Source organism: Rhea pennata, chromosome 5 (genome assembly GCF_028389875.1).
Source record: "Rhea pennata isolate bPtePen1 chromosome 5, bPtePen1.pri, whole genome shotgun sequence".
Taxonomy (NCBI): Eukaryota; Metazoa; Chordata; class Aves; order Rheiformes; family Rheidae; genus Rhea; species Rhea pennata.
The window spans coordinates 30,783,393-30,809,667 of record NC_084667.1 but is presented as its reverse complement, the minus strand read 5'-3'; the positions used below and the strand labels follow the sequence as shown (position 1 = coordinate 30,809,667).

General features: G+C 38.7%; 1 protein-coding gene across 4 annotated transcripts in view; it reads right to left on the bottom strand.

The window, feature by feature from the left end:
* The window catches only part of HIPK3 (homeodomain interacting protein kinase 3), a 114,886-nt gene that overhangs the window by 76,515 nt on the left and 12,096 nt on the right, over window positions 1–26,275 (bottom strand). Inside the window, exon 1 of one of the 4 annotated variants that reach the window (XM_062576904.1) lies at window positions 2,474–2,669. The exons of the other annotated variants lie outside the window; for them this stretch is intronic. The gene's annotated coding sequence lies outside the window, so the exon portion shown is untranslated. Of the gene's footprint in view, window positions 1–2,473; window positions 2,670–26,275 lie in introns of those variants that run through there. 4 annotated transcript variants of the gene reach the window in all.

Below are 26,275 nucleotides of genomic sequence, written 5' to 3'. Positions count from 1 at the left end.
GAGAATCAGAAGTTGATGTTCCTACATACTTAGGTTGGGATTTTCATGAGAACTTGTATAGTCAGTTTTGCTCTACCCAGAATTTAGTTAAGCTAACACTGTGCCCCTTAAAATTATTGTTTAGGCTCTCATTACCTTTAATGGATGCAATTAATCCAATGCTTTTTGCAAATCACCTCCAAAGCACATTTGTTTTGAAGCAACTGCTATAAATAAAAGCACAGACAAGAGAAGATGTGCATACTAATTCTAGTATTTCCATCAATGACATCAGCTTCTACAAGACGAGCTGAAAACTCTTTCCCTCAATGCATGGCTTATTTTGTCCCTGCCATCTTGTTACACAGGACTCAGTCTCATTTCCCTAGCTTTATAGTTAGTTATTTCAAATATATGTGAGGAAACATGCAAACACAAATCATCAAACAAAACCACAGACACAAGCAAGGACCTCAAATCGGAAGCAGCTCCCTGAACCATTTTTAATCAAACTATCTTTCAGATGATAGAAACCTTACGATTATGAAATGTCTTGAAATACACAAACCCACATAACACCACAACAGTCCAAATTAGAACATCTGTCCAAATATATCTGTGAAGAAATAACTTACAAGCACAACAAACACCACACCCTCAACGAGTAGCAGAACTAGAGCCACAACAGAAGCCTCCAGTAGTAACCATGAAAAGCATATCTAATTTCTGTTCAACATGACATCTTTCTACCACATTCTTCTATAAATGGTTAGTATCTACAGAGACAATGCAGTCACAAGTGCTACATCAGTATCAATTTTCTCCCAGTTAAGTCCATGTTAACAATGTGCTCTATTTATTTCAATCTTACCATGCCACTTTGTAATACAGTCTTGACCTATTTTCTAGATGCTTAATTAATCTCTCAGTTGACTGCCAAGCTTAACAGACAGTTTTTAGTTATTGTTAATTTCAAACTTAGCTTACAGAAACCTTTTGCAAATTATTATTGTTACAGTATTATTGTTACATTAGTAATTAACCACTCAGAGTCTAGCCCATCTTTTCTACTTTGTTCTGAAATCAACTCATCTGAGCATAGCGTTTTTTCCAATGATTTAATGGAAGGTAATACACCCAAAAAAAAAAATCACAAACAGGTGTAGTTATCAACAACTGCAGCTTCAATTGACGTATTCTAAAATGTGAAGATACTAGAGTAACCCAAGTAAGAAACAGAAACACCTCAAGACAGAAGATGTAAATACATCAAAGAACTGTGTAATCTCTGGGAAGGCGAGTCTGGGTGTCTCAAAATAACTTACCAAGTAAGCAAAAAATGAAACCATCTCAGTTTTTGGCACTGACATTTTTGACATCAGACACAACAATCAGTAATAAGGGTATTACTTCAGAAAGATGTGTGCGTGTAAATAAACAGTACTGATGATTGAGGGTTTCATGTAAAAGAAAAAAAACTATTACCATTTCTCATGAAATTAAATGCATGCAAACACACCTGCCTGGTTTTGGAATTTTTAAGACAATTTTTGTTAAGATAAAGCAAAAAACAGAACGAGGCCGGTATGTACAGTCCCTTCCGTAATCAAAGTCGGGAGTAATAATCTTCTCAGTTACCAAGGAGCTAGTTCTCATGAGCTAATCACATTTTAAAACATCAGCTTCCTTTCTTCACAGTTGCATTTACTCGCCGCCCTCGCCCGCCGCGGGCGGCCGCGCAGGGGGCAGGAGGGAGCGGCCGGGCCGGGCCGGGCGGGCGGCGAGCAGGCGGCGGCACGTCCCGCCCGCGGCTTCCGCCACCCAGTTATTTCGAGCCCGAGCCGGGACAGGCCAACACAAAGTTGTAACGGAAACTGCGCGATTCGCGGGAGGCCTCTGCGCGGCGCGGGGCGCCGCACGCCGCCCCCGGGACCCGCCGCGAGCGGCGGGGAGGAGCCCGGCACCCCGCGCCGCTCCGGAGCATGGAGGCGGTCGCCCGACGGCCGCGGCGGGCCCCTAACGGGCGGGCGATGGCGTTCCTGTCCCGGCAACGCCCGCCGCGGGCTGCTCGGGGCGCGCAGCAGGCTTTGCGGGGGGACCTAGGGGATGGCAGCGCGCGCCGGGAGGGGAAGCGCGGATGCCGCCCCCGTGAGAGGTGGCTGCGGGCTGCCAGCAGCCGGGGCCGCAGGGCCGCTGTGCAGCGCGCGTCCGCCCGCGGAGGGCGCCCGGGGCAGGGCTCGACGCCCCCGGCCGGCCCGGGCCGCTGCACCCCAACGGCCGCGGCAGCGCGCGCCGGCCCCAACCGTCGGCCCCAACGGCCGCGGCAGCGCGCGGGCCCGGCGCGGCGGGGCAGGGAGCGGCCGTCCCACCCCAGCGGGCTTTCCTCGGCAGGCGCGGCGCAGGGCGAGCCCTGGCCCCGGCCCGGGCCCGAGCCCCCGCCGGGAAGCGGCGAAAACCCGTAGCGGAGGCAGCGCCGCCCCCCGCTCCCGCTCACCTTCACAGATGGGGCCGCGCTGGCGTCCGGGCGGGAGCTGCGGCCGCTGCCCTGGGCATGTCCGGGAGCGCGACGGCGACGCGCCCTGCGGCCGGGCTCAGCCCCTCAGCCCTGCCGCCGCCCCGGCTGCTGCCATCTTGTCCTGGCGGCTGGGACGAACGAGCCCCGACTCAGCCCGCTCGACAGCCCGGGCCTCCGCCTCATCTTCCCGGGGAGGGACCCAGCCCGCCCCGGCCGCCGCCTCCGCCTCCTCCGCCCGCCTCCGCTCTGCCCGCCCGCCTGCAGCGGCCTAGCGGCGCCTGCCGCAGCCCATCGCCCTGGCAGCGGCGGGACGCGGCTGCGCTCAGCGCGGCGGGGGGGCCGCGGGACCCCGCTCCGGCGCTCCTCGGGCCTGTCCCGCCCCGCCCCGGCCCGCCCGCCGCCGCCGCCGCAGCGCCCCCGCCCGGCCGCCCCCGGCCCCGCTGCAGCCGGGAGCCGCCCCAGCGCCGCCCCGGCTTCCGCCGCGGCCCGGGGAAAGCGCTGCGGCCCGGCCCGGCGCGGGCTCCCTGCCGGGCCGGAGCGCGCCTGCCGCCAAGCCTCCTAAACAAACAAGCCTCTTTCCCTGGCGCAGACAAAGCGCGCCGCCAGGGGTACAAACAACGCCTGGCTCCCTGCCTGTGGATCTCAACAGGGGTCGCAGAGAGAGTCACTAACACTGCTGCACAGGCGAGGGTCAGGGTGAGCGCCCGCGGCTCCTCGCAGCCGGCCGCGTCCCTGCCGGGAAGCTGTAGAGGCAGACTCGCAACGCTCCCACAGCTACTCTGCACGAACCTACGCTGGTCTGTTGCTACCCGGAGGAAGGCAACCTCCCGCTTTGTGAGACCCCCGTGAGGGGCACCTGCAATAACCAGACCGGTCTGCCTCGCGCAGCTGGCTCATCTAACAGGAAACCGTGCGCTGTGCCCCATTTCACCAGCCGCCCCCACCCGCGGCCCGCACGTGTACAGAACCTGCGCAACGAGGAACCTCCGGGCAGGGAAAAGACCTCGCCCTTAACACCCACAGAGCAGCAGCTGACAACACAAGAATGAATTCAGAAACTCACCGACGTACCGCGTGCTCTGCGAGTAACTGGACACAGCAAATGTAATAACCGTTTTCTGACCCACATTATAGTTCAGCATTTTGCCTTGCTCAGCCCTTGACAAGACCACAGGATACATCCTCAGTAACAACATGCCACTAATACTATACATCACTTAAACATTAGTGGTTGGTTGTGTGACTAGTCAACTTCTGTGAACTGCGTTCTTGACCTTACATAGTAGTCGTTCAGCTGATGTGGGATGAAGACAGTACTAAGGAATTACTGTTTACCTGTACAGTAGCTAGCCCTAAGATAAATCCATGGCTATAGCTGGAACTGGACATCACATGCTTCTCCACCTGTTCTCAATGATTTACTTACTTAAACAACTGCATGTACTTTTCTTTTTCATTCTCACTACTTGCTCCATTATTTTCAATAGTTGTCGACCTCCTTTTATCTTTATTTAGGCCATATTTTTGTAGTAAAGATCAGTAGGAAGCAAAGTTAGGATCTGAAGTAATTAATTGGAAGAGTGTTTTTGTATAGAAATTCTAAAATTGGAGCACTACTATAACAATTTAACACCAATATTAAGTCCTGTAAGTTAAAAAAAAAAAAGTAATTTATGTCTTAGAAAAAAATAGGTGGGCGTCAGTGTTAGTAACTAATAGCTCTTAAGAGCTGCTGATCACATCTTTCACCAATTTTATACATTCTAATCAAGCTCCTCTTCACATCTCTCAAAAAAAAATTCAACTTTCTACAAGATTATATATACAGATTTTATTTATATTTAATATTTTATACACATATTAATATATAATAATATATTAATATATATTTTAAGACCATCAAAAATGTTAATAAACATTCATGTTAATTTCTTAAGCATACCAACTCTAAAAAGGGCTTAATGAAATAAAATTCTAACCATACACTAAGCAATTAACTAAATATCTAAAGTGTATCTAAATATACTAAGCAATTTACTTGGTAAGTATATTTCATCATTGGTATACATGTTTTCTCAAATTAAAAGCTTACGATCTATTGAAAGACTGCCTCCCTCTTAACTACTAACTGGTCTTGACATATATGCATAGTTGTTGTTTCAGCTACTACTTCCAGAAGTTTAGTTGTTTTTCACTGTTTAACTTCATATAATTTGATAACCAAAACAATCTGAATACGTTTGTAAACGTGAATGATAATGATCCTTTGAACTTAGACAAAATAATGAATCCAATGCTCAGCTAAGCTATTTGCACAATTTTGACCAACAACTCTCAGAAACAGATCCAGGTTTAGAAATGAAGGACAGATCATGCGGTTAAAAATTTCTTCTGTTATACTGGTCTCTCTCTGAAGTTTCAAATTGGTCATGCTTGCTAAATAGCAGAGCTTCTTAAAGCATTTTCTCAGTGTTTTCCACTGTTGTCCTTCAGTTCCACCTTTTGTTAACTAGCTCAAGCTCAATTTCCACTCAGCCTGCAACAGGAGTATCATCAACACAAGATCAGTATGTCAAATCTCAAACTCCTTCATTGCTTTTGTGAAATTTAGCATCTCTCTGAAGAGTCCATTATTTGTCCCTTATTTAGGGGCCGTTTTGATTAAAGGCATCCTTGTATTCTGTGCAAATTTCATCATATTTAAGGACTAAAGAGCCTAACCTGCAAAAGAGTTCCAGCTACCGTCATTGCAAAACTGAAGCATTGAATTTCCTTCTTCAGTCAACTAAACGTGAGGCTTACTACGGTCAGAGAAATTTTTAACTACCCACAACATACAGTAAGTCCACATAAGGTATATCAGTAAGTTTTAAGTACTTACTCAAAAGTAAGTATTTAAAAGTAAGTTCATCAGTACTCTGATGACTGTGTATGAGAAGCTCGTGTCCTTTTTAATCATCTGATAAAGATCAAATAGTAGTTTGTCCTATTTTTTTCCTGATAGATATTCTTGTGCTGGTAGGCAACTGAGAGGTTAATCTGGAAACTCTTGTTACACCTGTAAGTAATGTGGACTACTGACACCATTTGGAGCAGTATTTTGTTTCAAAGTACTTAAGTAACTTAGCAGAAGGAGGCCCACGTCATTTAGATTAATTTTTAAATTTTAGCATTGAAACACACACCTGTATAGGTTCTTTGTTCTTTTCTGTTTCTGTAACACTGCAGAGGATGAGAATTAGTTAGCTATCAACGCACAGAGTAGAAAGAGGAAACAAAAGTTACGGAAGATATGCATCTAATAGATATAAATTATTATGCAGCAGAAAGAGAAGGTCTGAGGACAAAACTAGACTAGAAACTTTTGGCAGCATACCTACCAATGAAATTGTGAGCTATTTTTGTTATCCAAATCCCAAGTGTGGACACAGGCAAAAAGTACTTTGGCTAGAACAACTTGTTTTACTCAAACTGCTATAAGCTATACCATTCAAAACACTTTTTATTGCCAGTTAAGCTGTTTATATCAACTAGATTCTTAACTGTTGAGTGAACTTGAACATCAGAGTCCTGAACAAGGCTGTACTACTAGAGCTTATTAAAGAAGCAAAAACTTACAGACAAGGACTAGAAAAGGCAAGGCCTTAGGTCTGTAATTCCATCTATCCCTTAGGCCCTTCATTAAATCGATAATAACATAGGGTGCACTGCATGAAACAGCAAGCCACCCTAAAAGTTCATTACTGCTAAAAGAGAGATAACTTGTCTTTTATTCTTTTCCTGGCCTCCTCAGCTGAAATCTCCTGATAACTATTCTCCACTGGCACTGGAGTTGAACCTCTTACTTAGTGCATTCAATTTACCCAGAAAAAAAGTATATGGTTTTCTTAGGCAAGTTGAATCAGCTCAGGAAAAGATTCAGTGAATGTCAGAGCTAACGCAAAGAGGAAGGCAGAATTTTTCCACTGCTAATAGTTAGATCTGACAGACTTCAGTTTAGTTTCTGAATTGAAATTTTGAAAACCAGGCACCCTGGAAGTATACCAGTTGGTAATGCACTGTTATGACCATTGCAGGTATTCAGGCTATATTAACCTTACCTAAAAAGAAAGAGGTAGCAAGTACTGAGCAATAAAAGGAGCATGGAATAGGGGGATTAAAAAAAAAAAAAAAAAAAAATCAGATGGTAGTCTACCATTTAGCTATCCTTGTTTCTCCTAGAAGTTAAATGTTTTAGGGGTTGCTTTGGGGAATTAATTTATGGTAGGATTTCAAATCATACTTTTACTCCACTGTTTTTCACATCAGCTGAAGTATTTTGTGTTTGCAATATTTATCCTCTCAGATTAGAGATAAAACTTGACAGATAAGGTCATTAGGTTTTTTAACTAAGTGTATCTAAAGCTAAACAATCTAAAGTTATTTTTTTAAAAAAACAGACAATTCTTTGTTTAGAGGATATTTTTAAGCTCATCTAACTCTTACTGAAGAATGAGTTGTACTATGAGAAACAAGTATTCAGTGTGATGCACTTTAATTAAATTTTTCAAGTTTCAAATTCTTGCTGGCAGCTGCAAATGGATCATAAGTAAAAGACAAATAGTGCTTTATAACACATAAAAATTTAAAGTTGGCCTTCCCAGTAATTACAGACATATTCAGATGAACTTACTTCAAACTCCCTTAGTTCCCCTCTCCATAGATTAGCTAGACACATCCAAAACCAAACATGCTATTGCTGAGTATAAACAGAAAACCACTTTTCTGGGCTTCTGCAAGGGAAGTACTCGTGCCAACATTTGTTTCATGAAGACATCACCTTTACTTGTGGATCTCAAAGTACACAGGAGTGATCTGTAGTTCTTATAAAGGGAAAAAAAAAAAAACAGAATGAAAGTGTTGCTCTGCTTGCCTGCCTTTCTGCTTATATTTTCCTCAGTCCCTAATACTAAGTTCTAAAGAACTCTCAAACATTCTGACATTCCTATTTTAAATCCTACCAAGTTTTAATCAGTAACGCTTGGTCTTGTGCAGAAAGATAATGACAAGATAACCAAAAGGGTAACTCCTAGGAAATGTATAAGAAATGTTGAGAATCGTGTTGTTATCATTTAGATAAAAGCTAGCTATAGTCTACCAGAGATCAACTGCCTCTTCTTGCTTTGTAATGAGTGCTTTCCTTAAGAAAAATAACGAACAACCCATTTTGTGCTAGGATTTATAGCTTTTCAAGAAAATTGCAAGCGCTCATGAAAGAAAAAAAAAATAGCCTTGAATTCTCAGGGTAGCATTTGTTCAACAAAAATTAAAACAAACCACAGGAAACCTCTGATGGTTAGCAAGATGGTTACCCGGTTATCAAGTAAAGCAACACAATAGAAGTGGCTTTCTAGAGTGGAACAGTTGGTGCTGAGGATCTGCTATCCTTGCTAAATGCATACTAGCATCCGCTGATGGTTGCAGTACATCATCTGTTTTACTTTCACCCAAAAGATATAAGTTTTGCTCATTCCAAGGTTGCTGCATGATGCGACGGAAGCATGATAAATCAGGATTCTCAAGAAGTTCCCTTCAGAAGTAAAGACAGTATAACTAACTAAATAAGAATAATACTTATGTATCAAGTAGCAGAAAATATACAGAAACAAAGTGGAAAACTGTCTAGGGTTTATTTTGAAATTACATGAATGACTACTGCTTAATCAAAATTTGGAGGGGTTTTTTTTTTGGTGCTTGCTTGTTTTCAACATTCCTGCTCTACTAAAATTTAAGTGCCATAGTTATTGAAACAATCAACTGGGACAATTATATGTATTTTTTAAAAAAATACTTGGCACTTTGCCCATAGTCACAGATAATTTTGTTCTGAAATATTGTGAAATGCTGACTTCTCTGCATCTTTATTTGTGCTCACAGAACATCAATAAGTATGGAATTGACAGATGTTTCACCACTGTGTGTTAAATTATTTGTGTTATGTACTATTTGTTCATACTTACACAGAGGTTTTTACCAATTTAAAAGTTAGACTAATGCAACATGCTACAGGGAAGCTTGAATGTCTTACTGGAGTATGTAAAGACTCGTAATTTTATTTTGTAGTTTGACATCAGATTTTCTTGTAAGTCTCACTCTAAGTATCTAACTAGGTAAATTTTCATGTAGTTACTTGCAACAGTGGTGTCTGAGCATCTTTCACATTAAGTATATGCCATAAACACACTTTCTTTCTCACTCTCCAGCAGGAAAAGAAACTAAAATTCATATGATATAGTGCTAATTTGTAAAATCTAATATATTAAGTAATACACCTTTTAATGTTGTTTTTAAATGAGCATCATCTGTGCATGCCACACTTGCAAATATTCATAGGGTGCCATCCACTAATATCAACCACGTTGTTTTCACAGTTGAGCAATCACTTCTTTTTTTAGTGAGTGATACATTGCAAGATCAAGAGTTGCAGACAGATGAACACCACAAATGTTCCAGCTGACCTCACTTTCCAAACTGTATCATTCTTACAACCAATCATTAAATGTAAGTGACAGTTAAATTATTGAATTAAAACATAACGGGTGTTACTCAGTTGACTAGCTGTGTATCAGTAGATCCACTGACTGCAGTAAAACTATTCACTTGAATAGATCTGTGGGGTTGTGCTTTTAGGATATATTCCAAAGCCTTTCAAAGTAAATAGTCTCATTAACTGACTCCTGGCTGAGGCTGATCTTTTACTGTGGAAGTTTTGCTCTAACTGGGAACACATCACTTCCCCTGCCGACCGCAGCGGACGGGGCTGAAGTCCGGTCCGCGGCTGCCAGGCGCTGAACGGTGCCCCGGCCTGCTGTAGGCCGGAGCGGAAGGAGGGGGAAGACGCCGTTGCCGTTACCTCGGCACCACGCGAAAGCCGTGAGGACTGAGCCAGGGCTCTGCTGTGTGGCAGTTAGAGGCCATCCACCCACCCAAAACCAACCAAGCAAAATACCTGTCGCCCTGTTCTCAGGGCCTGTTACTAATCTTTCTGTGGCACAAATCCTTCCTCAGAAGCAGCCTTATCCGAGCCAACTTACACACAGCTTTTGCCCATAGTCCCTTCACAGTTTAATACATTAGGAATTTATCAATATGTTTTTCTATTTTTCCAAAGCGCTTTAAGTACTCCTTCTTTCCCCTCAGTGAAATATCGCTAATGAAATACCAGTTAAAAAAAAAAATCCTGTAAAGATTTCAATTACAACAGTGGAGACTCTCCTCTCAGAATGAACAACAGAAAAGGCATGTTTTAATTACACAAACTATGAAGCTAGATCAGACACTTACAAGAAAAAAAACCCAACATGTCCTTGTTTAGCAAAAACCTATTTTCTTCTAAATGCTTCTTCTGAGAAATAAATATTCCAAAAGAATTTTTCAAGCATTTTACATAATTAACTTGCATTTATTTTTGTTAGACATTTTTTGTCCCAAACCAGTAACAGACTGAATCTGTTCCAAGGCAAAAATGTGATGTTCGGCAGCAGCTCAATACATTGTTTTGACTGAGTGAAATACACCACGTGCACTCTCAGTAATGAGACCCTTGGCAGAAAGTATCGCGCTGCCAGAACAAGAGCAGCAGCCTGTCACTAGGGGCCACAAAATACTTTACCCTCTACACAGTATATCTTTAAACAGTGGAGGGGAAGCTAAGGTAACAATTCTGCTTAGCTTCCTGTACGTGCAGTTGGTGGTAGAGCTTATTTTTGTCTGTAATGTTTTACGTTAATAAAAAGTAGAGGGTTTTTGATCACAGGCAAGGAAGACTTACAAATATTTTTTGTTTGCTGATTTTTTTTTAAAACATACCGTTGTTAGTAAAAATTACCTCATTTTGTTTTCTTACTTAGATTACAGAAACTACTTTGATTAAAAAGAAAATGTGTAAAAATCAAATATCACATCAGTTTTGAAAAAGCCATGTCTACTTATGCAACATAATAACATATAATATATGTATTATATATGTAACATATGTAACATATAGGGTGAGGGGCAGTCAGGAAATAGTTTGTTTTTCTGGTTTTGTCATCTTTTGATATAATTAGTATTCTGTGTTATTGCAGCAGAGAGTACAACCTTACACATGTGTGCTTTGATGTTTAAAGTAAGATGACAGAACAGAAGTGAAAAGGAAAATGGCAAATCCATATCTATAAATAGAAACATGGTCATAGACATCATATCATGTTCAACACTAAAATGAATGGCGATGAGACACAGCAAGTGAGAAACCAAAGGAACAGGGACTGCAAAGCATCAGATACCATTGCCACACCAGAAAGACTGAGCCTATGTCAAGCCGAGATTTTACTGAATATGCAAATACCAGGATGTTTACACTCTTCTCAGTTTCACAACAACAAGCAAATGGTCTTGAGGCAGCTTCTTTTTAAGGGGATCACAAACAATAGGGGAATTCTCTTCAGGACACTATCGCACAAGAAAAGTCCCACAACACTGATTTCAGATGCTATTCAATACAGACCATCAGTCTTAAGAAAAAGAGAAAATTGGGGATCCTTTGAAATATGTTAATTTTTCAGTATTATACTTGTGACTTAGAACTGTATTATCCAAATTTTTTTTTTAAACTTTGCAATGAACTTTAGACCATTTCCAGATTTTTTTTCTAAAGATTGCATCTCTCCAGAATAATACGGTGTAAATTATATAAGGCATAACCTGTCAGGGATTAATATACTTTCATCCATATGTCTCCTGCCATATTTTAAAAAGGAAGATATGTACAGCTATTCTAGACTCAGTAAGTGTAAACTAACTTATCCTTTTCCTACTTTAATGACAAAAACCTTAAGCCTTTATAGACTTGATTATTTTCTACAAGCAGACAAAAGAATAATAATACATACAAACCTGAGAGCAGCCAAAATTTTTAATTAAAAATTGCAGTGTTATTTCATAAATTTTAAACAGTTTATGTATTGCACTGGATGCTTTATGGTGCATGTAATGCATTTAATAAAAAGCAGTTTTTATTCCAGAGATTACTGCAAAATATCCCTAGGCTCAAATAGCATTAAAAGGGCATATTGTGAGTAAATGTATTGCCTATTGCTTGTGTTACACAAAATACGTAAGAGCAGCTCAAGCTGAAACTTAAAGGGCAAGGGCTACAGCACAGATTGAAATACCCAAATATGAAGGCATGAAAAAGAGCAGAAATAACACTACTTAACCAACACACTGGGACTTTTCAACCTACCTTTCTATATAAAAGTAATACTGTTTAATCTGTTCAATGTGTTTAAGGTATTTATTCTGAAGCCTCACATATACTTAGTGTACATGCGTATAGCAGGTTTTAGATCAGTTTTTATTCACTTGTTTGTCCACACTCTGTTCATATCTAAGAGGCAAAGAAAGCAGAGATCATAAAACCAGGTGAGGTGCCTAGCTGTTGGGAAGTGGGGTCACAGCACTCCATAGGCAGTGTTAGTACTTGGAAATGGCCTCAGGAGAGAAACCCAGGGGGTGTCCCCATCCTGTCTCCAGCACAGTCGCCCTGGCAATAACCACGGGGATTGCACACACAGTCCTTCACAGAGTACTAAACCCTACATAAAGTCAATATGCAAAACAGCAGTCCTGTTATTGGTTTCCCTTTCTTCCCTCCTCATCCTTACACCTCCTTCTATAGCTGTTTTCCTTGCTTCTTGATAGTTGTTAAACACACAGTATGAATAATCATCAACAGCATTACTAGGCTTTAATTACAATATATTCAGCAATAAGCTAGAGGACCAGCAGCATCCAGCACTGGGTCAGGTTTGAGCAAAAACTCTCTAACATCTGAAGATGGAAAAGGAAGCTAATGGGTGGTTCTGCACAACAAACAATACTGGCTAAATGTGTTCCTGGTGCAAATCCATACGGTCACTGAAATTATTTCTAGGATGAATGTGGCTTGGGGTGCTTATTGACTACTGAAGGAAAATCTGCACACTTCATATTTTATTCATCCAGTTCCTTATGTAGATAGATGTTAAGATCAATGTTGGAATAATTAAAAGTTCCATTTTCATTCAAATATTTCAAAGTGTTTTTGCATTATAGCCAAAATACAAAACTTGATAAAAAAAATCATATAACGCATGAATTAAATTACTAAATTGAGTGAAAATGCACAGGATATTAGCATTAATTTTAATAGACATAGTGACCATGATATTAGTAGAGTACCCCAAAATATGGACCAAACTTTCATGGTCAAGAATGACCTAAAACACAAAACAGAATGATGGCTTCTGAATGATGGCTTCTGAACTAAAGCTTACAATCTAAGTATTTGATAAGAGATAACAGATGGATTCAGATAGAGAGGGGAATACAAGGAGAAAGGAGACAAAGTTGGCCAGCACAAAAGGCAGAGTCATATCAGTGCACCAGCTGCTCGCCTGCCTCAGGAGTCCTTATTTCCTGAAGCAAGAAAGTTTGCCAGTTCTAGTGTTAATTCATTACTGGAAGATTGCCAACATTTTACCTCTCCCAAGGGACCCAAGAATGTGCATACTGCATAAAACACAGGAAATAAAATACCAATCTCACTGAAGTCGTCAAAAAATAAATCACTGATACTGATAGGATCAAGATTTTACTCAGATCCTCCTGTGTTTGCTTAAGCACTTACTTCAATCAAGTGTTTCAAGAAACATATTCCCAAGATCAAAATTTACTGACCGTGGGGGGTGGGGGAGGGAGGGCATGATAACAGCTATCAACTTTGGAATTCAAAAGCACTGCAAGTATTTCTGTTTTAACATATAAAATTTAACTATCGGTAAGCTTACCAAACATTCTTAATATTTAATTGTATTTCTTTAACAGATGCAAATTCATCTATTATACTAGAAACTAACAACTGTTTCACAGAGGGTGTGAGTAGCTCTTCATTCATTTTTTATTAAATGGTTTTATCTGTTATATGTGTGAAAGATTGCTTTAGCTGTTTACACAAGCCTTTTAAACCAGAATAGCATTCCAGTCAGCAGATGATACTCAAAAGCACTAATTTAATTCAATAATTACTACTTAAGCATTCTCATGTTTAATTTCTAAGCTCAACATATCTTTAATTAAAAATAAAATAGGAAAATGCCTAGTCATCTGGTTCTTTAGTAATGTACTACTTAGTACAAGGCAGTTAAAACCAATTCAATCACTCTCTCTAGTCATTTTCTGTACTAAGTGGTACTTAAAAATGAGCTGGTTAACTCATATTCCTTAATGGACTTGCCTTATACACCTGAGAGGAAAAAAAAGTCTGTTCCCAGGTCTATTTCTGACTGCTGATCAACTGTTTTTATTGCAGCAACTGGTCATTTATTCTTTTCCCCTCTCACTCCATCAAGCCTATCTTTCAACAGGGGTCTTAGAAGTGCTTTCTAGACCAGCAGACTCAATTCTGTTGTCCTGGTATCAGCTCAGTTTATATTATTTATAATGATTTGACAGTCATTTAGTAATGATGATAATAAGGTACAAAAGACAATGAAATCAAATTTGCTCATAAAAAAAAAATCATTGTCAAAGCTCCTTTCTATATAATAGTTCTTTCTTTTCAGGGTATAAATTTCAAAGCTTGAACTGAATTAGACAAACAATAATTAAGTTGTAATGCTTCAGAAGTGATTTTTTGAAACATCTTTCCAATCTTTTAATTCAAATCTTACTTTGGAATCACACAATTTCATTCACATGAGAAAGTGAAATTATTTTTCATTGAATCCTAAGTGATTATTAGCAAACAGGACTATTTTATCTTAGCTAAACAGCATATATTTTGATCATTAAAGGTAAATTGTGGCAGGGGTTATATCTATTTCTGCTTGAAAATAATTAAGTCCACAGAAAACTCACAACTTTGTATTTCCCCAAATAACAACAAAAAGTCCACATTTTTAAATCTTTTTCCAGACACCTTAAAATAATTTAGTCACTCTCTGCATACTGGTCTTATTTAATTGGTGCTAACCCCCACCTAGAAAGGAGCTAGATAATATATCTCCTAAATGTTATGATTTAAATACCTGATAAAACTTCTGCCCTAGACACATTAAGACAGCCATCAGAAGCGATTGAGCTGGAGCGCACTGGGGGGTGCGGGAGAACAGAGGGAGTTAAATATAACACTTTGATTACAATGAAACATGTTGACATTATTTACTACAAATGTCAGTTAAAAAAAAAATGACTACGCCTTCCAGGAATCCTTCCAATTTTGTTCCATCAGTCTTTCCTGATGAAAACTCAGGTTTAGTCATTATTTCCCAGAAAAGAATGGCAAATGTTGCAAACTTTGTTGAACCTAATCTAGGCTTTCATCAAAAGAAAAACCTCAACTAATATTTTACTGACTAATATTTTACTGTGTAAGAGCTTTCCAACTATAATCTCATCCTTAGCATCAGGAATATGCCAGCATTGCAAATTGCCAGTGGTGGGATATTAAACAACGTTTTCCTTTTCCATTGATTGTCACTCGTCTATTATTAAAGCTCTTGAAATGAGTTTGTCTCACTGGACCAGCTGATACGTAGACATCTCACATCACATTCGGGAATGCTAACTAACTGAAGATACCTCAATACAAGTTTCTGACCAGTTGGTCAAGAAAACAGTAGCTGCTACCAATCACGCATTCATCATATTGCTCAAATATACGAACTGCTTCTTAGCAGGATGGGAACGATGCCCACTGAAGATACGGGACCTGGGGAGCTGTACCCAACTAACAGCAAGCAGAAAGAGAGAATAGGAAGTTATTTATGTCCAGAAACCCACGATCATCTTTCTCCTCCTACTAGCAGGCTGGTGGGTAGTAATCATTTTGTCAGACAGTGGTACATATATATACTTTTTTTGAATGTTTTTTCAATCTTCTCTCTTTAATCCTGGAATGAGAGAAGACATATGGTGACAGATGTTTCAAACACCTGCAAAATTTCCTCTTATCTTGCGGTTTCAATGTAAAGCTGAATTGCCCCAATGCATCCACAGTATTGTTGACAGTTCAAACAGAAGGCAGGACTGAGAAACACCCATGGAACTGAAGAGAAATGATGGAAAAATCATGCAATCTTTTCTCGTCAGTAAGCTTCATAGAAAATTCACTTCCTAATTATGAAAAGTTATAGTGCTCTATAGTATTTAATCTATCAGTAAGTACAGAATGAGATACACTATCAACACAGTTTTGATTTTCTTTGAATAAGAATACATAATATCAAATTTTACAGCCCTGTGACTCCACCAATAATGTAGAGTTTTAACATGGCTAAATTTAACCAATTTCTACATTTTCCGGGTTGTATGACAAAACATTTCAACTGTTTTTTTTTTTTTTTTTTTTTTTCAATTTTCAGAACACTTCCCTCTAAACACTGAAAGGTGAAGATCCTGCTCCTTCTCTTATTATGGCACAATTCAGATATACTCTAGAAACTGAGGTTTCTACAATAGTTTGGTGCCTCCAGTACACAGGTATGCCAGGACACATGCTGTACTCCAGCAGGTTGTGTCACTGCTGCAATGGTCAATGAGCGGGTTGCCAGACAGAAGTAAGTTGGAATAGTTTTCATCTTTCACAGAAACCAATTTGGCTCCTGCTTTAGCTTTAGGAATAATGAAGGCTGTAAAGATAGTATTTAATCATCTTCATTTCCCACTTTTCTCTTACATCTAGTGTTCTGTTTCATCTTTTCCTGCAGGCTTTAAGAAAAAAAAAAAATAAAATAGAAAATAAATTTTCTACTAAAACACATTGCATTCTCAAGAGTTAAATTTATATTATACAGGTTTGGTTTGGGGACATGGCAGTGGCTAACCCAATTTGTTCTTATAGATCATTAGATGAATCATAGATGAAGATGATAAATTTCCTAGGTCATTCAAGGTGGAACAAAATTTCAGATTTAATGCCTTCTTATAGAAGAAACAATACTTAAAAGACCATTAAACAAATGACTTGCAATGCATTATAACTAACACACATTACACTGCAGATGGAACACTGAGAATTAACTATAGGATACTGTTCTTCATGATTTTGTGCTATATGCATCATATAAAATGTGAAGCCCTGCACTCAACTGTAGAAAGTATTGTATAATAGTACGAAACCCCAGAACTGATGGCTACCCACTGGAATGCTCAATTCCTTCCATGACTTTCTGCATCTTTTTTTTCCTATTTTGCTGAGCCATCTAGCTATAGTCCTAAAGTGTCCATTTACCATTTATTAGTTCCTGTGCTTTCTTTCCTGTGCTTTCTTTTTTTTTTTTTTGCTAACATCAATTTTTTTCTCCATAGTTTTTTTTTCCTTTCTTATTCCTGAAAAGAATGTCATATTCTGAAGTATAGAAAAGAGCTTGAGATAGATGAGATAAAGGACATTAATCAAATGAATTCACAATATGTACTTTAAATTTTTCAAGTTTATGCTATGCATTATCCAAACAAAATCTGAAGTAGATTGTCTAAATTATTTTGAAGTGATTGTACTACAAAATTCATTTCATTGAAATAAAAATTTCAGTTTCCTAATGTAACAGAAAATAAGAAAAATTAAAGCTTAATTTTTAAAGATTTAACATTTAAAGATTTAACGATTTAAAGATTGATCAATAACATGTTTTTTATGAAGAGTATGCTGTAGGAACTCATCTCCATGAATAAGCATTTACACATCATTTTGCAGATGCATATGCCTACCTAGCCTGTAACCTAACATGGAAGTCACAAATCAAGATGCAATTCCTCACCTGCTGAAACAAATAAGAATTATCCATACAAAAGTGTTATTAAATTAAAAAAAATCCTTTAGAGAATACCAGCATTAATATTCATTGACTCTACGTATTATTCTGTTGATTATTTGGAAGCTTATAAGTTTATTCAGTGGTACTTCACTTTAATGAAAAAAAAAAAAAAGCATGATACAAAATTCATACGAGAGCAATCAACTCTGATAGAAACAAGACATTTACAGGAGCAGCCATTAACAAAGTAAACTGTAGATCTAAGCAATGGCTAATCAAACCTAAGAGGATTTACCTAATTAATCCTGTGTTGCACAGCTATCCAGATGGCCTTTCAGTCCAATCCATACTGTAACTACTTATTACTTACTCTTAGCTTTCTAGAAAGAAATGACATACCACATAATAAGTTAAATAGCATTATTTAACTGTTTTACTGCATTACTGTGTTAGCAGTCCACTACTGCACTGCAAAAATACTTCAAGAATTCCAAACAGTTTAGAATTAAAGCCACAAACCAAAGGATAACTGTAAAAATTAATTACTTGGATAGCAATATTTGCCTTTAGAATGGGATCTCCATCTCTCTTTTTCCTTCTTTTTTCCTAAAAAGAAAAAAAAAAGAAAAAGAAAAAGAAATTCTGAAAAAAAACCCATATATCTTGCAGAATTTATCAAAGAGAACTTACAGGCGAACAAAAAGTGTATTGTTAAAGAAATCCAAATGGCTGCAGTCTGAAGGCTACTATAATTGATAAATCTAAAATATCTGACAAAGTAGCTACAGAATGTGGCAGGTGTGTGTCATGTATAGTTTTACAGTCTAAGTAAAGCAAACATATGAAGAGATTAAAAAAATAGATTAAGTGTTTTATAAGCTACTGCTAGACTACACTAGCCAGCTGAAGGCTTTAAATAATTTAATCCCTTCAGCAACTGCCAGTCCCAACTGGAATACTGAAACAAGGTCTGAATTCAGTTTGAAACCCAACAGGTGCTGTCTAATACTGCTTCCTTAATTCAGCTACTGATCTATGTTTATGCTTGTAGCGGACACCATATTCTTAAATTCACCAGGACATTAATTAAATTTGTCTAAGTGCCTCTTGTTTTATCCCATCTTCTACTATCAAATTCACCTCAGACACTACTCTGTTTCTCTCCCCTCCCTTCTATAAATGGTCTTCATGCCAGATGGAAGACAGCTTTTAAAAAGCTTCTAAAATAAGGAATTTTTAATATGTAACACAAAAAAATACAGAATAAACCATGTAAACTGAACAATATAAAACATACTGATTTTATTAGCTTCAGTTTCAATGTTTGAAATTGTAAAGAGTCTCATGGGAAACAAGGAAGTCTCTAACAGCACATTACCACTTATATTTGGACTCTTCTTTGGATAATCCAGGCAATTTAAGTTGCATTAGATACATATAAGCTATTTCTCATTTTTATATGGTTCTTATTTTTATGAGCATTTGCTAGTAGTACAAACTAAGGCATAAGGATTTCACTGACAAAAGTAACAAATTATCAGCAAAATAAGTCAAAGTAAAAAAGCAGCACTATCATGAAACTTCTACTGATACTATTAGAGATTGCTTTTTTATTTTTAAGGTTACAGCCTTTTTTTCAGGTTAGGTCTGAGCTAACAAAGTGCAGACAAAATGTTGCTTAGTACACTACTTCCCACAGCGGTTTAAAAGCAAACCTACATTCTTCTTCAACTGCAGGATGAGAAGAGAGGAAAATTCCCGCTGCCTTATCTCTTCTGCTCTGACAGCAGAGCTGGAAGATGAGACAATTCACGGCATGAATTCCACTTCCTTTCACTTTCTTGTAGCCTGGGGCACATTCATATTTGGGATGCAGCGAGAAAGTCCTCTCGCATGCAATTAAACATCATGTTTGGCATATGCAAATGAGAGGATAGCATTACCTGTTAATGCAACCTTTATTCAAAATTTCTACATGTTAATATAGTGAGCTGCTGGAGTCATGAAGAGAGCTCAGACAGGAGATCATAATTCAATGTCATTCATTCAATGACTTCTATAATAAGCCACGAAAGTAACATTAAGGCTTATGAAAATGAAAACAGATTAAATGAGCATGGAAACAAAATATTTTTTAAAAAATGCCAAGCAGCTCAGGATACTAACAGCTGGCTAAAAAAATGCCAAGATTCTTATCCATTAAAAAAAAAAAAAAAAAAAAAGGCTCACAACTACAAGAAATAAAACCTTGAGAACTTGGGTCCACCAGCACAGATCCAAGTCTCCAAAAATTCTGTCAGCATATGAGCAAACAATACTCAAGTAACCATATTAAAAGTATATTTGAAATCAGATAGAACACAATTATTTCCACAGCTTTATATATATGGAATACAAGCTTTAACAATTAAAAAACAACTACTATGTGTCAAGCAATTTCTAGAGTCACCATTCATTCTCTTTAAAACTAAATTTATTGAATTGGATATTATTGTTTCTTAATTCACCTATATTGAGGTAACTCAATTTTATTACTATTTACAAAATTTTCTCTGATCTCACTTGGACTTTAAGATGCTAAATTAATGAATTTTGGGGGCATAGAGTAATTTACAGAGATTCAGAGCTAGCAAATGGATCTGCCAGTTAGTTAATACAAATTTGAAATTTAAAAAAAGGCATACTCCAGGGAAATTCCCTTAGTGGTAATAGCTGTATACTATTAATTAAGCTTAACTAAAGATCTTAATTCAGAAATCCCTATCTATCAAATAAATCACATCAGATTTCATCTTAGTCCTGTAAAAGCTTACATGAAGAATTCCTAGTGCTGGAATAATCACCACGTCAGAATTCCCAGTGTAATCTTCTGGGAACGAGAGTCTGCTGATCATTACTAAGTTTTTAATAGATATGATACACTTCCATACACAAAAAGCATGGTATTGTAGTGATAAAACACAACACTACTCTATGGGGACAGAGAGAAAAAGTAATGCTTTTATGAATACCCCCAGTCTTAGAGGTACCCAATATGAGAATGTGTGTGTAAATCACTGTAATGATACAGAGCTAGAAACCAAAAGCATTATCTGGACACCTAAAAGATCCTTGGATCTCAAAATAATAACAAATAACGTGTTACTTTAAATTCCAGGCTTTGTTTTGTTTTAAAGTTCATTTATTTGTTCCCTTTTCTAAGACGAATGCTTAGGAAGTAACAATAAAGCCAAACTCATCATGCATTTTTCACAACAGTTTATGGGTTTTTTTTTCCTGTACCTGCTGTTTTTGAAACTCTGAAGAAAGTCATTGACCTGCTTCTTTTCATTAGAGGGCATTGTAACCTATCCTTTCTACATCTGGTGATTGCTTTAGTAGGAGACAGTCACCTGTCCTTCCCATCACCTTGCTGGCAACATTTGTCCTTAGGTGAACACAGCAGGAGAAATTACTACTCTTCCTTTGCCCACTTACTATGGGAAGCGTACCCAATGCTCCTAGCAGCTCTTCCACTACCTGATGCATTTGTACAAAAGCCAGGCACAATCCAGCCTCTAATCTAAAGCAGTATTCCAAGTCCACATTTTTCTCTCTGTCAAGAAAGAAAAATTTTTCTCTTTTATTTGTTGCTGATACGTCTGCAGGAGAGTACTGATACAAGACAGAATATAACACTACTTGCTAGAGGCATTCATGATACTAACAGGTACAGCATAACTTTCCCTCAAAGTTCTGCCAATGTACAGTAGTACTGTCTTGCAATGTTTCTGGTATTCCAGTCCTGGGAACATTCAAGGAGAGGCTGCTGAACTGCTGGGATGCAGCAACACGGACAAGTATCCAAACCTGCTCCAACGCACGCTGCTTTGCTACACTGTCAAGTTATGTACCTTTCTTTTTATTGCATCAGGATTGTTTCAGGCAAGCCATTGCCTTACTATCTAATCTGGAATCTCGTTTAGTGGATATAGAACATTTTGCCCTTCATTGCTCCTCAGCTGAGCAACAGCAGTCTATGTTCAGTCTTTACTTGAAAGACATCACAGGATGAAAGGAATTGGAGCACTTCATATAGGGTAGTTCCTGTTGAGGATACAACTGAGGGCAAGGTATTCCCACAGTGTATCTCCCTTGAACCCATTTTTCAGTACCCTGAACTGTAAAAATGTCTGTGGGAGCAAACAAGACTTCTCTAGAGATTCCTGATTTCATGAAAGATATTTTGCCAAAACTAAAGGGCAAATAATAATAGTAACAATGTTTACCTCTGTACAGCATCTTTTCTTCAATGCTTGCAAATAACTTTTCAAATGCACACCCCTATATTTTGGTAGACAGAATTTTTCAGAGAACTGCAGTGTAGAGAGATCCAGCCCTACTCTACCTTTGTCAAAGTGAACTTCATCACTAGTTCTTTAAAGTTAATCGTAAACCTTAAATGCTTATAACATCTCTGTAAAAAGAGTACTTACTGTACAGGTTATCAGACTTGTTATATGGATACTAAAAATAAGATTAGTAAATCACTACCTGCTTTGCGTTCTCATCCTATGCTCAATCAGCACGACTGTCTTCCTGTAGTGAAGTAAATAATGACAGGACTAATATTTGTCAAGTACAGTTTCTTTTTTTTTTTTTTTTTCATCCCCTCCAGAGGAAGAAAAGGTTAGAAGGTAATAATAAAAGAATACTTCTTGCACTCCATGGAGAAAGTGGTTAGTTTTGCGTTAGTTCTTAGTTAGTGTGAGAATTAATCCCAATATCAAGCAGCATCCCCCTGGGGTTAAGTGACTGTAACTGATACATAATAAATGACACACACAACTGAAGTAGTGGTTTACATTCAGAACTGTGTTAGGTAACAAAAGATAATATACCAAAGTAACCTACACTGAGCAATTTGATGCATTATGATGTTCTGGTGCCTATACTCCTAGTCATCATTAACAGATGTAACATGTGGAACACCCAGGATGTGTATTTGCACATTAGACTTTGTAAAGAAACCAATCGAATTGATTACATGAGCTAACTCTCCCCACAAAAATCCTTAGGTTCCTCTCACTGTGACACAGCTCACCAGATGCTTACTATATATATAATTGTCAGCAACAGACTAGTACCAGGGCTGCATCCACACTATACGAAACAGAAAACACCTGTGATCGCTCTGAATCTTTCCCAAGACCCATTGCATAGTGCCCAGGTGGCTTTGCAAGCTGTCTGCACTACAGCCAGCGAAGCAAGCAGCAAAACCCTGGTTTAAAAAAAAAAAAAAAAAAAAAAAGCACAGAGAATTTTTCTGAAGGAAGTAAGTCTTGGTCACTTGCAAAGCAGTGGAATGAAGAAAGTCTTCACACATTTAAAATGTAACTTCTTAAGTATCATCAGTATTAATAATGCTTGAGGTTATTATTTCTTTTTCCAGCTATTTTCCTAGTTTTTCCCCTTCAACATTTGTGTTTAATTCTGTAACAAATTCTGTGTGCAGGGTTTTAACTAACTTCTGCTTCGGAGCATTAACAAATTCTGATTCATCCCACCTTTTGGGAGATTAGTAAATCCAGTGATTACCAACAAAAATGCCATTGAATGTCAGTTATCCATGTTAATTATTCAGTTAAAAATATGCTGGAGTTGTCAGCAGGACATTTCCATTTCATGGTTGGATAGAAGAATCTTTCACAGTTGCTCTGAAGTAATACATACTGTTTTCAGAGCCAGTCTTTCTCCTGTAGCTACACAGTGGTACAATAAAACCTGTACAAGTATATCAACAGCTCCTGCAGAAATCATTCAGTAGGTATGAAGGTTTGTCTTGGACACCTCTACTAAGATGAAGCTCTCAGAGGTAATCCTCTACCCATTTCTTTCCCTCTCCTTTCTGCACATGCTTTGGGTAGGGTACATTTAGTTTCTACTTGACCTTTTAGTCACAGGGATGCACCACATGTATTACTATCCTGATACGCTTCTTGTTCCAGTGTTTAAACACAGTGTTATGATCACAAAGAGAATTTTTAGTCTAATCAAGCATTCAGGCTATCAAGAATTCAGCGTCCTTGGAATGAATTATCCTCTTTCCAGCACTCTTATGCTCCAATCTTTATTTTTCCTCCATTTTTTAATCTTCCTTTTGCATTCATAGTGCCTGTGTGCTGGCTAACACTCTGGCTACAGCCTGAAATGAGTTGTCTGTCTAAGCTGGCAAGAAAACTCAGTAGCAGGTGGAAGACTGGCCTAGGAAGGAGCCCTTTCCTAACAGATATAAAAACACAGCCAATACACTAACTGAAATAATGCTTCTCTCCAGCTCTTTCAGCTCAAGTTCATTTATGCCCTCATACTTCATCATTATGGCAAACTAAATGACTCTTAACATCATACTACAAAAATCTGGGTGTATTTCAAATGAATACTTCCTTTCTGAAAACCATTTGTGACACCCATAGAACCCAACGGGTAAAGAAAATGTTGGACAACATCCAGCAGTAGCTTGCCAAAGTAAGCAACTTTGAAATCAGCTCTCCCACAAAGCACCAGAACATGGAGCTCTCACAGTATCTGAGCTTGACGTTATCAGAACATTTAGCCACTACAAATAAATACACTCTAGAACACAGAATCCGAGCTGTCCGTCCAGATTTACACCTGCACAGGCAATACTTGCAAGGCATCCCTGCCTTTTATAAGAGGACTTTCAAATGGAGGCCACTAAAGAACACAGCTTGTACACATGTACACTGTTTTGAGGGAGGAGAGGAGCAAACAGCTTCTTCCAAGAGAGCAGATGGTGTATGCAGCAAGGCTGTCAGTTCGGAGTGCCTCAATCCCAGCTATATTATTCGTCCATCTCACCAGCAAGAGCAACATTGCTCATCAAGCTCAGAATGGACTTTGACGGAAAGTGCTACGCATGATGCAAATGAATCAGTGATTACTGCTTAAGTGGCCTGCAAAATCTATGTACATATATCCCTTGGTTTTTATTTTTTAAAATGTATACATAGGCTTCCTGCTTTCTATTTTCAGGTGCATTAATATCTGCTGTACAGACACAAAAAGCTTGCAAGGTTAGACAAACAACTATACGCAACTTCTGACTCAATATGAAAGAACTGTATTTGCTGCCTATCTCTAGAGACTTCTTTCATTTGAGGCTAACTGAAGAGTTCTCTACTCCCTATCTATTCCTAGCCAAATGTAAATTTAGCAGACCACTAAAACTATCACAACTGCATCTGTTTGGAACAACTACAGTCGTATCCTTCATTGGGCCACTCCACACTTTTGTGAGGCTAGCATGGACAAAGCACTGGTATTCATCTTATACAAAGAAATTACTCGTTCCAGTCCAAATTTTTAATGCTCCTGTTCAAACTTCAGTATCATGGTGGAGAGGTGGGAAGATTGCCATTTAGTAAAGCTACTCAGCCATCAGCTTCATGCTGGCTATGCCTGGCTTGCTGAACAGCACTTCCAGTCTCTCTTCTACCCAATGCAGATAAGCAGGACACAGAATAGCAATATAAAATGTAACTATTAAAAAGTTCTTTCTATAAACCATTTCTGTCCCCATTTTCTTTTCCCAGTTGCACAGGAACTTTAACAAGGGAGGGAAAAAAAGAAAAAAAAAAAGAAAAAGAGACAAAAAGTCTTACTCCACAGCCATGCCATTGTGTGTGTCCACGCAGCTGCCTGACACACCCCAGTGACTTGTTTTTATGGGAGCTGCAGAGCTGTCCTTGTGTTGCCTCAGTAACAACTCCTACACCAAGATACTTGAAGTAACCAGGGCACAATTTAACGAGTACCATGGCACGTAGTCAGTAGTCTTAAAGCTACTTGAGCAGTGTCTGGGAGGAGGCTGTTTTCTTATTACCTTGACATTTACAAAGAGGCAAAGCCAAGTGCTGTGCAGAGCAATGTGACAAAGTTATACACAGAAATAAATAATAAAAAAAAAGTGACTAGAATACATGCATTGAGTTTTGTTCTTTCTTTTTTTTCTAAATAACATTTACTTTTCTTTAAGAAAAAAAGAAAACTTTTTTTTTAAGTTTATATTACCCTATCTGAATGCAAATTATTAAATCAAACTTTCTGTAAGAAAGAAAAGATGAGCCTTTGTAGAGAGCAAGGAACATCCTACACAGAAAATATCCCAGCTTAGTATCTTCTAGGCTACTGAAGTTTTACATTCCCCAAACCAAACTTTGGATTTTGTTTGCCAAATTGCTAAAGGAGGTAGCCTATAGCACAGAATCACCACCAGTGAGCCGCAAGCATACCAGCAGGAGCACACAAAGATAATGAAAAAAGCAGAGCAGGTGCTTTATGAATACCAGAGATGGCTGTAATGGGTTCTCAAAAGATGCTAAGTAAAGTTTAAAAAGACACAGGCCTATACTCCGTCTGCTGTTTTTAACTTTTTGCTCTTTGTAATTGGGTCCTTGTTTATAAAATCTGTTTATTTCCCCCCATCCCCTGAGTCAAACATTCTAGAGACACCATACTATCTGGACAGACTGCCCCCTTCCCCCCCCCCCCCCCTTTTTTTTTGGTCAGGAAATAGGCAGATGATGTAGGCCAGACATTCAGCTCAATGCTGACTTTGTGATTTCTTCTAAAGAGAATGTTAGATAGCCAGTTCCCAAAGGGATCTGAAGGGCCAACGGATGTCGACAATACAACTTGCTCTGGAACAACTACAGTACCTCTTCACACTTGTATAATAAGTGTTAAGGACAAGACAACATTATTTTTGCAATTAATGAATCGATGCAACAGTCTACAGGACCTGATAGATGTGATACATAGAAAACAGTGTTGCACTCAAAACAAAGTGGCTACCTTGAATATAAAGTTACCCAATTTTCCAGTTAAAACTCTGCAAATTACAATCAATGATTATTTAAAACAGTTCACTAGCAGGACCTTTGGGAGTTTTACAATTAAC